The sequence below is a fragment of the Urocitellus parryii genome, chromosome 13, assembly GCF_045843805.1.
Source record: "Urocitellus parryii isolate mUroPar1 chromosome 13, mUroPar1.hap1, whole genome shotgun sequence".
Classification (NCBI taxonomy): domain Eukaryota; kingdom Metazoa; phylum Chordata; class Mammalia; order Rodentia; family Sciuridae; genus Urocitellus; species Urocitellus parryii.
In genome coordinates this window covers 13,487,277-13,504,281 of record NC_135543.1, presented here as the reverse complement: position 1 = coordinate 13,504,281, position 17,005 = coordinate 13,487,277, and positions in this window count along the sequence as shown.

The following is a 17,005-nucleotide window of genomic DNA, read 5'->3' as shown; positions in this document are numbered from 1 at the left end:
TAGCCTGTGAGCAGAGCAGAAAAGGCAACTTGTCCAAGGAAGCCGCATTCTGAGAATAACTGTTCAGCCGCCACAGAGGAGAAACTCCTACCAGCCAACAGGATTTGCCCACCCGGAACTTGCAGCACTCCAGGGGGCTTCTGAGTCTCTGGAAAGATCTAGGTGCAAAGATCCCTTGGGGAATTATCAGGACCTTGAGTTGGTTGGCCAAATCCTCCCTCCCTCTGGCTCCCCCAGGAGCACCTGGTTTGTTCTGTCTTTCCATTCACCACTGGAGACACCCAGCCATCATTTCAAGTTTGATTCTCTCCTTGTAAAGGAAACAGTCCATTACTTCCTCCCCTTTGTCACCTTTTACCTTAGAAACGTGGAAATTCTCCAAATAGTAGCCTAGATAAAGGCACCCCATATCTTACTCCTGATAACAAGACTAAGGAACATCAAAGAAAATCAGCTTCTTAGTCATCAGGTTGTTAAGATGTATCGTGTTGGGTATCCTGAGAAACCAGGGTGTGTGACTGAAGGGCCAATGTCACCAGATTTCTGTCACCCATAGAGAAAATTATCTTTTTTGTGGGCTCCATCTATTTGAGTTAGACCCTCTTCATAGAGTCTTAAGTTACTCAGAAAGGCAGGGTGACCAGAGGGTATTTTGAGGATCTCCGTGATGACTGATAACTGCGGCAGACACTGTCAGGGGTGTAGAGGGACCTGCAGACCGGCCAGCAGGTCCTGCCCCTCCGTGAGGCTGGTGGTCCCTGGCCATGCTCCAGAGGCACTCCCTTCTCCTCTGTCAGCCTCCTCTGTCTCCTGCTGCAGCCTCTGCGTCTCTCTCCAGACCTCCGCACTCCTTGACCTCTCAGATTCCCCTTCCACCATGAACTGCCTCATTCTCATGGTATTTCATGGTTCTCGACCCCAGAGAGAGAAGTGGGCCAGTCTTTGCGGTAGTTTTCTAGGACTTTCTGTGACAAAGCTCCACCGAGGGGATGGTTGAAACAACAGAAATGTATTGTCTCAGAATCTGGGAGGCTGGGGAGTCCGAGGTCAAGGTGATGGCAGGGTTGGCTCTTTCTGAGCGATGCATGGGAGAATCTGCTCTTGACCTCTCCTCTGCCTTCTGCCAGTTGGCTGGCATCCTCTGACATGCCTTTGCTTGTAAATGTATAACTCAGCTCTCTGATCTTCTTCTGCACACATGGTTCTTCCTGGGTCTCTGACTCCATGTTCCATTTCCCCCCTTTTATAAGGACTGCATTCATATTGGATTAGGGTCCACCCTACTCCAGGATGACCACCTCTCAACCTCATTACATCTGCAATGACCTTATTTCCAAACAAGGTCTCACTTGAGGTCCTGAGGTCAGGACTGTTAGATATGAGTCTGGAGGATACAGTTCAACGCATGGCAGTTCTGCTTAGCTTTTGGAACCAGGTCACACCACCCACAGAGACTGCATTAGTTTCCTAGAACTTCCAGAACAACGTCTGCAGGCTGGGTGACTTAAAATAACAACTGTGTATAGTCCCCCCCACCCAACACCCAGTTTTGAAGGTTAGAAAGTTCAAAGTCAAGGTGTCAGCTGGACCATGCTCCCTCTCGAACCTGTAGGGGAATCTTTCCTATTTTGGAATAAAATCATCTTCACAGATTTCAAGAGTTACAACTTCAGCATATCCTTTAGGGGAGGCAACTCAACCCACACCAGTGACCATGTTATGAGTGACTGCTTCTTGGATCAGGTCATCTCTGTTCCAATCAATTGTTCCAACCAGCTGTGGCGAGGGAGTCTCATGGCTAAAGAGAGGAACAGCTGGCTTCACTCAGCAGAGGCATGGACCTAAGAGACCCCGTAAACATGTCTTCCAATACCTGGTTTCAATATTCTCCTACCTAATGTGATCCAACTAGCAAAACACCTGGCATGAAACCCTTTCGTTTCATTCAAAGCCACTTTAATTCTTGTTTAGAAACAATAGGGTAGGGTCATTTCAGAAACTGCTTGCTCACCGAGGACTCCGTTTCTCCTCTGGTTAGGTTGAGATGCCTTCTAAGTATTTCTCTCCGTTATGCAGACCATGCACTGAATGATGAAGATTGCCACGGCCCACATACTCTATGTGACAGTGGAACAGGAATGCGACTTCTGCATGAGCAAATGGAGGGCCACCTTCTCCACTTGGTTCCTGGACCCTCACTTGTTTGCACTGAAATGAGCTCTGTGAATCTGACTTCCACAGCTTCTTCCTGGTACCCATGTCGCAAGGTTACCTGGCTTTCCAGCTTTATCCTAAGGTTAACTGAAGGAACAACATTCCCTGCAACCTTTGTTTAGTGTGACATATCCCTTTTTAATAGGCTGGGGACTTGGATGGGGACCCAGCTCCTGCAGTACCTCTGGGGACCGTCCATCTGTTCCCACTCTGAGGTGTCTTGGCTTGCCGTAAGTGATTTTGCATCTCCATTCATCGGGATTACCACTGTCTTTGGAAAGGCCAGCTCCTGATAGCAACAGTTGGGCCCCAGAGACCAAGTCCCAAGGTCTTCATTGCCTCGCACGACAGGCAGCTTTCCTGTTGCGGAGGATGGCCCACCCATAAGAGCTTGGAAGCCGAGTGCCCTTCCTCCTTGATCTGATCTTGACCTCGTGGCGTGATGATGGGCTGGACACCTTCTCCTGGAAGTCGTGGGTGGAGCGCTGTGAACTCGCACTATAGACTGTCATTATGTCTTGTGGACAATGTCATTTAAAAACAAATCACTCATTCCAGCAAGCTGCCATGGGGCCTGCGTTTCCATACACGGTACCACGCACTCCCGGGGGGCTCCTTGGGGTCCACACTCTCCTTCCCAACCAAGATCTCACTTGATTCTCAAAACAATCTTCAAGTCTGGCTTTAGGGGTCTGACCTAACACCTAGGGAAACTGAGGCAGAGGCCATTTAACTGATTTGTTAAGGGTTACAGGGTGCAGCCAAGAACCTTCATTTCCTAACTTCTATCCTTGCTCTGGGCCTGTGGTTTGGAACAGCTTTAGCAGGCCAATGTGTGTGTTATTTGTCAAAGAGGCAGGACCACATTAATAAATGCTTAAGAAGGTCACCCTACTTAATCCTGCAGCTCCCTTGGGTCCCCCTGTCCTCTCTTCTTTGTGGTCTTTATTAGAAATTCACTTTGCTTTCTCCCATGCTCATTACCCATCACTGGTGGGGGGGGATGATTAACTCCCCGACACTGGCTTCCCTTTGTCTCAATCACTTTGTATCCTCCCGGCCTTTTTCCTCGGGAGATCAAACTCTTTTATCCCCTTTTCTATTTTCCTTTGATGCAAGCTTCAGGACTGGGAGGATGTCAATTGCTGTTCTAAAGACTTGGAGGTCATTTCAGTTCCTGCTTCTGTAGGAAGAATGAATGTGGAGGCAGGCGACCCCAAGGCCCTGTCGCCCCCCACTCAGCCTGTTTTTGTTTGCATAATCTGTTTGCAGCAGTAATTGTCCTACATATGAAAATATGAAACCTTATTTTGACAGCTGGCAGTGTCTTTGATATTGTAAGATGTCATTTGGAGAAGACGGGGATGCAGCCGATCGGAAGCAGCCGTTCCACGCTGCAGAAGCCCAGGAGCACAGCTGTGGGGTGCTGAGGGGGGACTTGGGCTTCACCGGGTTTGTGTGTTTCTGTTTTGTGTTTTGCCAAGTTCCCTGGGCTGGATATCCTTAAGCTGCAAGCACCGAATTCTGTTTGGCGAGGACCAGGAGTTCTCTGCCTCTGAACACAGGAGGGAGAGAGAGCAAAGAGACCTGAGGAGGAAAAAGAAAGCAGAAGAGCAGGGGAGGCACTCGAGAGTGGATAAGAGTGAAGTGGAAGGACATGACTGCGAGGCAAAGAAATCCCAGGAGAAGACAGAAAACGAGGAGGTGACAACAGGGCTCTAGGTGGAGGGACTGATGGCCAGAGTCAGGCTCTTCCCTAAAATCTGGAAATTCTCCAGCCATTTTTGCTGATCAGAATCATAGGGGGCATGGGGCAGGGGTGGTGGGGCACTGCTGTGGTCCCAGCTACTCAGGAGGCTGAGACAGGAGGATGGCTTGAGCCCACAAGTTCGAGGCCAAGCTGGGCAACATGGTGAGACCCCACGTCAGAGGGGCAGCAGCTGCCTTAGCACAGGGAGTCCCTGGATCACCACTTGTCTTTACAGACTGCAGACAGGTGCAGGCAGGCCCGGCCTGGGCCGACTCCCTCTCCAGCAGCTGAGCAGGAGAAGGTGAGGAGTGAAGGCAGGGCCAGCTGGCCTGCTATGTGGCCGCTTGTCCATGAGCATGTGGCCCTGCACGCAGCCAAGGGAAAAGGGATTCTTGCTCTTGCCTGGGGGTCCCAAAACAGCTGGTGCACAGCCCGTGAGGCTCAGGTACTGTTTCCCCGGGGACAGCAAGGCCTGCAGCTGCCCTGGCTCATATTCCTACCCCAGCTGTGGAGTCGGTCAGGCTGTGTCCCCAACCCTCTACCACACACACACACACACACACACACACACACACACACACCTCTGCTTCTTCCTCCTTTCATTCTGTCTCCTGTCCTGGGTGTTCCTTGTCACCACCATCTGCAAGTCCAACTCTTACTCACAGAGCCCAGGGCTTCATGGGAAATTTTGGCCAGCGCCATTCCTGCAGGTTCAGGATCAACACAGAAACTCCAGGACAAGTCTCTGCTTCATTACAGAAAGAAGGCTTCAGGTACAGTCAGAGGTAGGAGCAGGCCTAGGCTCCCCTCCAGAGTGACTGGAGTATCATCTTGGGTCACCAGACTGCATGGCACCCTCAGCCCCTGGAATTAGGGAGGACAGCCAGGCCCTCCCTGATCCCTATCCATAGCTGCTGGGCTGGCCTGTGTGAACTAGGAATGTCACACTAAACCAGGGCAGCTGCGACCAACTTTGACTGCAGGGCAGGATGGGAACCCACGATGCCACCGGGGAGGCGGCAACTAATGTGGGGTCAGCCGCCTGCTCCTTTCCAGTCTGAGCACGTGCTGCCCACTGGGTGGCTCAGCCCTCTAAGAGGAAGGCTGCTTTTCCATCCCCTGCACCTGACCCAGGAAGACAAGCAATGTTTCCATCCATGTCACACTTAGCTGCTAGAAGCTGGGTGATTCCAGGAGGAGGTATGATCCTCAGAGCAACCTGGCTCCACAAGAAGTGCACAGAGGAGTGGTTCTGAGACCCCACCCTCTGTCCCATCACGTTGGTGGAGGAGGGGACAGGCAGGTGAGAGGGAAGTGCATGGCTAGGGCTGGCAGTCACCTTCCTGGAGCCCAGGAGTGGTGGGGTACAGTGTGGGGGCAGGTGGCAGGAAGCCAGCAGCCCCCTGGGGGACTGAATCCTCCTCTGTCTCTGGGTGACTGTGCGGCCAACGGAATGCAGAAGTACCAGCTGCTCTGGGGCCAAGCCCTTCCCCAGAGCACCTCCTTTTGCTGGCCTTCTATGCTAGCTTCCCCCAGATGCTAGAGTCAGCACAAATGGGCATGGGGGGGAGTCTCAAGGAGTCCATGGTCCTGGCATTCAGGATTGCAGAGATTGAAAACAGTTCATCTAACACTCCTGTGTACCCGCCCTTCCCATTTAAAAAAATTAATAATGATGCAATTTACAGGAAAGCCTAATAAACTCTAAGCAGCTATTTCCTGCATATTTTTTCTGAATACATATACATGTATCAGTTCACAAAGTTGTGGCCAATATATGTGATCATATAATTGCATTCTCTACCTTTTTTTTTTTTTTACTAAATATTTCATCTACACATCCCCATTTAGTGGTATATTCTAGTAGCTAAAAGTATTTTGCTAATTAATGCTTTTCTATTATGATGTATCCATTATTTCCCATTGTACATTATATAAATAAAGCTGCTATGGATTTTTTAAAAAGAATTATTTCCATTTTGAGGTAATTTCCTCAAGTGAAACTAGTGGTTCAAAGGATATAAAGAGTTTAATATTTTGCTACATTGTATCAGATTTCTTTTCTAGAAGACTAAATCTATTTTTAGATCACTAATAATATATAAATAACTAGTTTCCCTTTAGATCTAACAGATTAAATAATTTTTTTTTTTGGGGGGGGGGTTCTGGGGATTGAACCCTGGCCTACAAACAGGCTAAGCAAGCTGTCACTGAGCTACACTGCCAGCTCTTAAAAGAATTTTGTTTGTTTGTTTATCTATTCTTCCATACCAGGGATAGAACCCAGGACTTCACACATGTTATGCAAGCACTCTTAGCACTGAGCTACATCCCCAGTCCTTTTTATTTTATATTTTATTTTGAGGCAAAATCCAAGTTACCCAATTTCATATTTTAGAAGTTAAAATTAGGGTAGAACTTGATCTTCTGATGCCATCTGAAAATGTCAGAGCCTCTTCACCTTTGCAGCTTCCTTGCACACGACTGAACTCAATCAGGGACATTTCTTCAAGTGCTAAGCTCCAACAGCTGGCTCATAAATTCCCATGACAGGTCAAAAGGGAAGCATGTAGGGGCTGGGGTAGTGGCTCAGTGGTAGAGTGCTTGCCTAGCATGTGTGAGGCACTGGGTTCAATCCTCAGCACCACATTAAAAAATAAGTAAGTAAGTAAGTAAATAAATAAATAAATAAATAAATAAATAAAATAAAGGCATTGTGTCCATCTACAATTTTAAAAAAGGTGGCAGGGGAGCATGTAGCTGACCTGGAGTATGTCACAGCAACCACTAATTAATCAGAAGGGCAGCACTTGAGCAGGGGCTGAACTTGATACACCTGGGGAGTGTTGGGGAGAGTGTGTGCTTGTGAGCCTTCCTCTCTGAAGCTAGGTAGCAGCTACATACACCTCCCCCAGGGCTGGCTTTCCTCCAGCCTCTGTTCTAGGTATGGCCTGTCCACCCCCTGACATTGCAAACATGTGGCCCAGTTGTCCCCACAAAATACACCCCTTTTTTTCAAGACCATGCTTCCCAAATTTGGATTTGGAGAACATGGTCACTACTATTCTGGTGTCTCAGTCTCTCATCTCATTAGAATGCAAGCCTATTAAGAGTAAGGGTGATGTTTTATTCATCATTCCAAATCTATAGCATCTCTTTCCTACTTCCTACACCATGGCTTGTTTATATGTTTGTTCTACTTGCTCTCTCACTTACAGACAGCAAGTAGAACAAGCTTATAACTAAGAGGTGCTATTCTTTGAAAATATAGATCCTAAAATAGCATCCTCACTTTACTCCAAGCTCTCTCTCTCTCTCTATCTGTGTGTGTGTGTGTGTGTGTGTGTGTGTGTGTACATGTACCAGAGAGACAGAAAGAATGGGTTCCAAAAGTATAATTTTCCTTAATGTTTTGTATGCAACAACCTAGAAACCAAAGGCAATAACACCCCCAGTGTGCATTATCTATAGGACAAATTCTGAATATTCCCTCTCCTACAGACAACTGAAGGTCAGTGTTTGGAAGCCACCAACTTCCCTGCTTTTGCTTAGTATACAAATTAAAGTTGGCATGGCTGTGAAAGACACTAGCTATGTGTGTCATTCAAATGGAGAGCTTTCAGTTCAGTGCTGTGAATGCATAGCTTTCCATAAATATTATAAAGATGAAAATAATAATTGCTCCTGCAGGAATTACATACTAGTCTGTTATATCCATACAGAAAATTCTCCAGGGGATCAGAGGATAATTCTGGCAAATGTTTTGATTCCAAATGCTTCACATTCTACTGACTTTATCACAGATTCCAGCACTTAGCATTTTTCTCCGGATTCCTCCCCCTCCTGACACTCTCCAGAAGCCAGTCTTGTTGGGTTGGCAATGTGCGAGAAGACTGTAGCCATCTCCAATCTCGGGCCCAAGGATGAGTTGTTGCTGCAAGACCAAAACATCTAGATGGGTCCAGTCAGTGGGGGAGGTAGGGGATGTCTTACACGGAGTGATGAGTTTCATTTGGCAGGAATTGGCATTCATTATCAGTTAGGGGTTTTAACTCTCCACCAAAGAATTCAAACCACAAACTCAATACAAATGAGGAAGCAACCTTTGGAGGGTAAACATCCATCATCAGTTACCTTGGAAAGTTCCTAGCACAGGTGGTGTGAATCTAGGAGAGTATAAAACACCTTCAGCAGGCCCAACTCTGTCACACCTGGCCACAACCGCAGCCTCCTAAGTCTAGAAGACTCGGACTTCCATACCTTCTCCTGCTGCCTGGTACCCGTCTTCCTTGCCTGCATGAAGGCGGTGAGCTGCCATTAACAGTGTCTGTTCTCTGTCCTCCTCCCGACCTTCCACTACATAGGAATGAGCCCGCTGAGAACTCACACAGTGCTTCCTGGGAGCTGCTGCTCCTGGAGACAAAGAAAAGGCCAGCTGGGGCTCTGCTACTGTTGGAGGACGGGGTGAGCAATATGGACTTGGGCCAAGAGTGCCCCACAGGAAGCTCCCTTCACATGCAGAACCCCGGCTTTGCCGTCAGGATGGGGAAATGCAAGGTACGTAGATCAGGTAAGGTGGCATGTGTGACCAAGAGATAGCTGGGCCTTGGGACATCACGACAGTCTCCACACAGAGAGAAACCGCTTCTAGAGCAGCCTGGACTGCCCATTAGGTAAGCAGAAGCTTGGTTCTGGACACTTGTGAGGGAGCAGAGGGACTCTGACCTGGCACTCTCCACTGGGAGATCCTGGCTCCAACTAGGGTTCACTCATTCAGCACATCCACAAGCCAGGGCTAGGAGCCCATCAGCAAGTGAAACAAAGAGCATGTGCCTAGCAGGCACAGAGCCCTGGGGTTCAAGTCCTAGCACCATCAAAAAAAAATTCTAAAATAAATTAATCAAAAATTTTAAAGGTAGGGGATTCCTTTTGACACACGCTATAACATGGAGGATCATCAAAGACCTTAGCTTGTCATTATTCCCCAAAATGACGTTAACTGGCCCAGATGAGAAAAAAAATAACAAGTGCTGTTTTTGCATTACCCATATGATTTTACCAGCCATTTAGGACAAATTTCTAGAAACTGGTAACTACATTTGTCAGAGGAATCACACATAACCTCTCAGTTTGACCTTTCTAATTGGCATTCATTTATGATACTTTGCTTTTTGTAGTCATTATCCTTAGTTTCTTTTTTGCCTGTATTAGAGCATAAATCAAAATTAAGATTTTTACCCAATAAAAACCAATAAGAGACAGTTTCTTTATGTGCATTTTGTATTATTTTGATGCTTAAATCTTATTTTACTCTTTACAAACTTCAAGTAGACTGAGGAAAATTATTCCATATTTAATCATTGTTTTTTATCATGTTTATGAAAAAATCAATTTTATTCATAAAATGAAATTTCCTATTTTGAAAAAAAAAAACCTCATTATGCTAAGAGAAATAAACCAAATCACTAAAGGATGATATAATGCCACTTACGTGAGTAACTAAAGTAGTGATTTTTGCAAAGATAAAAAGTAGAACAGAGGTTGTTGCCAGGGGCTGGTGGGAATGGAGAATGAGGCATTGCTGAGTGGGTACAGAGTTCCCAATGGGTAAGACAAATCTGGAGATTAGTTGAACCCTAACTCAAATGCACTTAATATCCTGAACCCAAAGGGGAGCTCTCATTAATGGGGAACAGACTTTCAGTTTGGGAAGATGCAGGATGGGGGGACAATTGCACAATGATGTGAATGTCCTTAAAGCCATGTAATTGTAAACTCAACATAAAATTTACCACCTCTAACTATGTTATGTGTATTTTACCACAATTAGAACATTATGAGAAAATATCGTATATCAAGGAAGGTTCACTTAAAACTCAGACCTTTCTTTTTTTTCTTTATTTTTTTTTTTGACTTGTATATGGACACAATACCTTTGTTTTATTTATTTTTTTATGTGTTGCTGAGGATCGAACTCAGGGCGTCACACATGCTAGGCAAGTGCTTTACCACTGAGCCACAACCCCAGCCCCAATCTCAAACCTCTTTCTGAGGCCGTCTTCCCCACCTGGCATGTCAACTCCTTGAAGCTTAGGAAATGCCCAAGAATAAACAAGCACATTCTCTGGTGGAAAAGACAAAACAAAACCAGAAAGAGGTGGATGTGTGGGAAATAGTGAGAGACTGGCACTTTTATAAGCTTAGCCTGTGCCAGGGGGTCCCAAACTTTGGCATACATCAGGACCTCTTACAGGGCTGTTGAAACATGTACTGTGTTGGCATTTCTAACAAGTTCCCGGGGCATGCAGGTGTTGCTGATTTGGGTATCTCACTTTGAGAGCCACTGGCCTATCCAAATCCTTTTAAAGTAGCAGAACCATAGCCAAGGGGTTCTCAAATTTTGACGAATTTTAGTAAGGGGTCCTCAAATTCTGTTGCCATCCTGGGTTCCTAAGCCCTATACAAATTTGTACTTTTTAAGGCTTCCCCAGAAGATTCTGACACAGGAGGTTCTCATTCCACAGACTAATAAGTGCCGCCCTAAGTGTGCATTAATTAGCTCAGGGGTTCTCAAAGTGTGGTCTAGGGGGTCATCCTCAGCAGCAGCAGCAGCAGCTGAATACTAATTATAAAACTAAATTCCTAGGCCCCACCCAACCCTCCTGAAGCAGATCCTGTGGAGGTGGGACCCAGCAATCCTGGCTTTAACAAGCCCTCTGTGTGGTTCTAGTTCACATTCAGGTTTGAGAACCATTGAGCCAGATCCTTCGACAACTCTTTTTATTGAAGTCATGGTGGCTAAACGGAGTTTTTGGACAATTGCATATGCATTTTCATTATGTCTATAAACTGGAGAAGGGGACTGTTCATTTTCTTTCTGTTGTCCTGGAAATATGGTTTGTATATCTCTGGGGTTGGAAAGGTTAATGAAGAGAATTAGAAATAATCTGGTATCAGAGGCCATGCCTAGCATAATTGATAGAAATTTCAAAGAGGTGACTTTGGGGATTAATGTTAATAGCTCTGGCCACGGAAAGAGTCCCCTGACCCCCGCCACACACACTTTTTTAAAATTGATGCATTATAGTTGTACATAATGGTAGGATTTGTTGTTACATATTCGTACATGCACACAATATAACAATATAATTTGGCCAATATCATTCCCCAGTACTTCCCCTCTCCCCCTACCCTGGTCCCTGGAAAGGGTTTTCCTGGAATGTGGTGACAGCACTCTGTTGAGATAGTCCATCTGCCTGTCCCAAGGGAATCAGGAAGGAACTAGAGAGGGCCAAGGGTTTCCAGGTGCTTGTGGGAACCATGTCTGCCCAGAATCACCTGGGATTCTTAAAAGTCATGACCCAGCATTGCATTGTTCTCGGGTAGTTTTGAAGTCCCAGATCTGAGAATTATTAAGCAAGATAGATTTGATGTTCTTGCCAAATTCAAGGACTGTGAAAAAGAGAATGGAAAGGTTAGTTCATAAGGCTGGGAAATGAGAAGAGATTGACGAATTTTCTCCTTCAGACAAGAGATTTAAACTAAAAGGTAATACGGATAATGGGGTCTCCAGCTTTACTAAGGGCACCCACAGAAATGTGTTCAGATCGTAACAGAAAGGATTTGCAGTAAAGGAAGAAAATGTCTTGGAAATATGGACACTGAGCTGAGCCAAAATATTGACTCTGGAAGATTCTTTGCTAGAGATTTTAAAAAGCAGGATGACTCTTCATCTGTTTGAAATGATGTCACGGAATCATTTCAACTCCCTTCCAGCCACGATTCTATGTCCAGCCCTCCACAACAGCATATTAAACTAATATAGACCCTTGTGTCCCTCAAGCTTATAAAAGAGCAACCATGGAAGCTTCCTCCATTAGCATTGCTAATAAAACAGAATCAGCAAGGGGTGGATAGATAAAACTCAACATGCCATTAAGACATTGGATGGAAGAAGAGGAAAGCCCAGTTTTTTGCTTACCTGTCACTTCATCTGCAGGTAGATGACTTAAGAGGCACCAGCTTTTGTCTGAGCATTCTTCCTGTGGAGGCCAAGTCTCCAATAAAGAAAAATCAGACAGAAACGTCTGCCTGATGTTATCTTTCTATGGTTCTGACTTGGAGTCGTGGTTGGAGTTAGACATCAAGGCAAAAGCTGCTGAAAGGGAAGATCTTGAAGTGAACAGGCAGCCAGGAAGGAAGCCTCTGAACAAATACAGATATGAATAGCAGCAGAGAGAACAGGCCTCCACCCTGGGCATGAAGGAGGAGCACATGGCCAGTCAGGGCAGGGCTGGCAGAACCCAGAGTGAACCCGCGATTTCATGAGATGACGACTGAGTATGGGGGCTGGCACATGGTCAGTGCTCTTAGCTTTTTACCATTTGGCAACAGAAACACATGACTAAACTCTTAGACTCACTAAAGCAGCACTTCCCAAATGCCTGGGGAGACCTGGCACCAATATGTAACAAAGCGTTCAGCATTCCTTAGTGTCTTGGTCCATTTTCTGTTATAACAGAACACCTAAGGTTTGGTAACTTATAAAGGAAAGAAATTTATTTTGGCTTAGGATTCTAGAAGCTGGGAAGACCGAGATTAGGTGGCCACATCTGGTGATGGGCTCACGCTGCTTCGTAATGTGGTAGAAGTCAGCAGGGCAAGCAGGGACGTGCAGAAGAAGCAGAAAGTCAGAAGCCTCTCTGTAACAACCTGATCTCCAGGAAACGGCTCCTGTCCCCGGAGAACCAGAACCCACTCCCACAAGGAAGTCATTACCCTCTTGATGACATCGTCACCCCTTAAAGGTCCCATTTCCGACCACAGCCACTGTGGCATTTGGATTTTGATGTGAGTTTTTTTTGGGGGGGACAAACCATAGCACTTGGCCAAATGGGAGACATAAGGACAATGCTATGTCAGATAGGGGTGTTCAGTTGCCAATATCTTGGGAAAAAATACCCTTCACCTTAAGGATGTCCTTTGCTGTTGGAAATAACTATCATGGGGGAAGGTGCTTAAAGTTTCTTGACCTTAGAAGATGGAAAGACCTCCCATGCTGTTGGATAGGCAGAATTAATATTGTCAAAATGGCCATACTACCCAAAGTGCTACACAGATTCAATGTGATTCCAATTAAAATCCCAACATCATTCCTTATAGAAATAGAAAAAGCAATCATGAAAGTCATTTGGAAAAATAAGAGACCCAGAATAACCAAAGCAAGAAGAGTAAAACAGGAGGCATCACAATACCAGACCTTGAACTATTCTACAAAGGTATAGTAACAAAAACAGCATGGTACTGGCACCAAAATAGATGTGTAGGCCAGTGGTACAGAAAAGAAGACACAGAGACAAACCCATATAAATACAGTTCTCTCATACTAGACAGAGGTGCCAAAAACATACAGTGGAGAAAAGGATAGCCTCTTCAACAAATGGTGCTAGGAGAACTGGAAATCCATATGCAGCAAAATGAAACTATCTCTCACCATGCACAAAACTCAACTCAAAATGGATCAAGGACCTAGAAATCAGACCAGAGACCCTGTGTCTAATACAAGAAAAGGTAGGCCCAAATCTTCATCATATCAGATTAAACCCCAACTTCCTTAACAAGACTCCTAAAGCACAAGAAATAAGAATCAATAGACGGGGCTGAGGATGAGGCTCAAGTGGTAGCGCGCTTGCCTGGCATGCATGTGGCCCAGGTTCGATCCTCAGCACCACATACAAAGATGTTGTGTCCGCTGAAAACTAAAAAATAAATATTAATCTCTCTCTCTCTCAAAGAAAAAAAATTTAAAAATCAATAAATGGGATAGATTCAAACTAAAAATCATCTTCTTAGGAAAAGAAATTATCAATGAGGTAACGAGAGAGCCTACATGTGGGGAGCAAATTTTTGCTACATGCACGTCAGAGCGCTAATCTCCAGGATATATAAAGAACTCAAAAAACTTTACTCCAAAGAAACAAACAACCCAATCAATAAATGGGCTAAGGAGCTGAACAGACACTTCCCAGCAAAAGATATACAATCAATCACCAAATATATAAAAAATGTTAAACGTCTCTAGTAATTGGAGAATCAAAACTCCTCTAATATTTCATCTCACTCCAATCAAAATGGCAATCAAGAAGATAAGCAACAATAAATGTTGGTTAGAATATGGGGAAAAGGATACATTATCAAGAATACAAGCAACAGGCTAGGGTTGTAGCTTGCTGGTGATAGAGCGTGAGGCTCTGGGTTTGATTCTCAGCACCACATAAAAACAAAGATATCGTGTCCATCTACAATTAAAAATAAATAAGTGTTGGCGAGGATGTGGGGGGAAAGGCACACTCAAACATTGCTGGTGGGACTGCAAATTCATTCAACCAATCTGGAAAGCAGTATGGAGATTCCTTAGAAAACTTGGAATGGAACCACCACTTGACCCGGTTACCCTACTCCTAGGTCTATACCCAAAGGACTTAAAAACGGGATACTACAGGGACACAGCCACATCAATGTTTATAGAAGTACAATTCACAATAGCTAAACTGTGGAATCAACCTAGATGCCCTCCAGTAGATGAATGGATAGAGAAATCGTTGTACATATACACAATGGGATATTACTCAGCATTAAAAGAGAATAAAATGATGGCATTTTCAGGTAAATGGATGGAGTTGGAGAATATCATGCTAAGCAAAGTAAGCCAACCCCCCAAACCAAAGGCCGAATGTTTTCTCTGATAAGTAGATGGTAATTCACAGTGTGTGGGGGAATGGGATGAGTGGAGGAACTTTGGAATGGGCAAAGGGAAGGGGGGAAGGGCAAGGGGATAGGAAAGAGGGTGGAATGAGACGGACATCATTTCCCTAGGTACATGTATGATTGCACAAATGGTGGAATTCTACTTCGTGTACAACCAGAGAAGCGAAAAATTCTATTCCATTTGTGTACAATGAATCAAAGAGCTTTCTACTGTCGTGTATAGCTGATTCAAACTAATAATAATAATAATAAAAAGTTTCTTTGCAGCTTTCAGTTAGTCCTTGTTTTTTTTTTCCCATGAAATCCCAGAGTCTGGGAACCATTCCTCTACAGGGTGTGCAGGTGGGGCAATCCGGAGGCTGTGAGCTTGGTGGCTCCTCTGTCCTCTGCTCTGACCTCCTAGGGCTTCCCTTTGTGCTTCTCATATTCTTCCTTTTCACATTTTTGACCCTAAGCCAACTCCTCCCTCTGTTTGCACATATTTCTCGCCTGTTCTCTCTTGGTTTTGCACCAGCCCATTAAGCTGTTTCCCCCACCAGCACAATCTCCTTCTTGGGTCCCATTTCTCCTCCCCGTATTTCATATCTGTTCCTGGTTTTGCTCAAGATTTCTTTTTTCCAGACTCAGGTGCCACATCCCCAGTTATTCCCACTCACTGAGGTGACAACAGTAGAGGGACACCCATGCCAGATGAGGTGGAGTGGACACTGTTGCTTGTGCTAAGAACAGGATGACACAAACATGGCCCTCAGGACTGGGCTCCTTGTCTCTAGATTAGTGACATGTCACTCACTGAGATGTCCCCTTTTTGTACAGGAGGGTCATTCCTGCAGTAGGAACATTTATTCCCCAGAGAGAGCCAGCAGGGCCACTTGTCCCAGTTTGCCTGGGACTTCCCTGGTTTTACCATTGAAAGCATCTTTGCCAGAAGTCCCTGGCAAACAGGATCAGGTGGTCACTCCATGGCAGGGGGGACCAGCCCTTATAGGACCATTGGTCAAAGATTAGTCACAGGTCGGCCTAAATTCAGAGAATGAATGCCTCCCAGAGAGATGAAAGAAGCCAGGGTCATTTAACCCACAGCAGAGAGAGCTGGGGTGGGATGGGCAGCGGCCATCTTGGTAACAACCTTCACACACAGCGTCCACTGGGTGTGCATGAGGCCGTCCAGCTGGGATCCACCTCCACCCAAGATCAGAGGAAATGGGCGTGAGAGGAGCCCAAATTTACTCACAAAGCCGAATTTCCTGACAGTAAGTATTCTTAGACACAAGAATGAGTGTCTAAGACAGATTAAGCATTGTCCTTGGAGGTCTTTAGCACAGAAAATCCCCAGGGCTTTAAGGTGTGGCTCCAGAACCAGGAGGATGGACAAAATACATTTCCAAGATTCCTTCCAACCCCAGGGTTCTTTGCTATCTCCCCATCTACTATGGATCAGAGTATTTTTCTTGTCCTCTTCTGCCTGTAGTTACAGCTTTTGATGACTGGGGGGTGGGGTGGGGTGGGGGGAGTTTACAATGATCCTGATCTCTTGGGAAACCAGTCATGCTTCCCTAGAGCGTGATGTGGAGGAGAGATTAGCATGTTGCTTCGCTTTTCCCTAAGGAGTGCTTATATTTAGAAAATGTTATTTGTTGCTCAATTTAATGACAGCAGTGCTAGAAATTCTAAGCAGGGAGAAAAATTCCCTATATCTTACTATTGCAACTGACAGAGAGATCCAACTCCTTTTCCCACTCATTGTCCTGAGATTCGCCAGGACGTCATAATGTTTAACCTTATGATTCAGCTTTACCCATATGGGATCTTACATTGGACTTTATTGTGGAATTAAAGTAAAGGCAGAGCAAACTTTTTTTTTAAAAAATTTTTTTTAGTTGTTGATGGACCTTTATTTTATTCATTTATTTGTATGCAGTGCTGAGAATCGAACCCAGTACCTCACATGTGTGAGGCAAGCACTCTACCACTGAGCCACAACCCCAGACCAGAGAGCAAACTTTAAAAAAAAAAAAATTCTAGTTGAGTTATTTCTCATTTTAAAAATCAGTTTATTTTCCTTCATGGAATTGTCTCACATCCTGGGAAATTAAGCGGAGCCAACTGGTGAATCGAGTTTAATAGGACAGGCTTTGGGGTTGGTGGTGTATTCTTGTTGTTTAGGGATTTCCCTAACATGTAAGCAGTTTGGTTGGTTAGAAATTTAACACTACCTCCTCCAAATCTGAGCACCTCTTTCCACTTTGTAATTCTGAAGTTGTACTTATCACT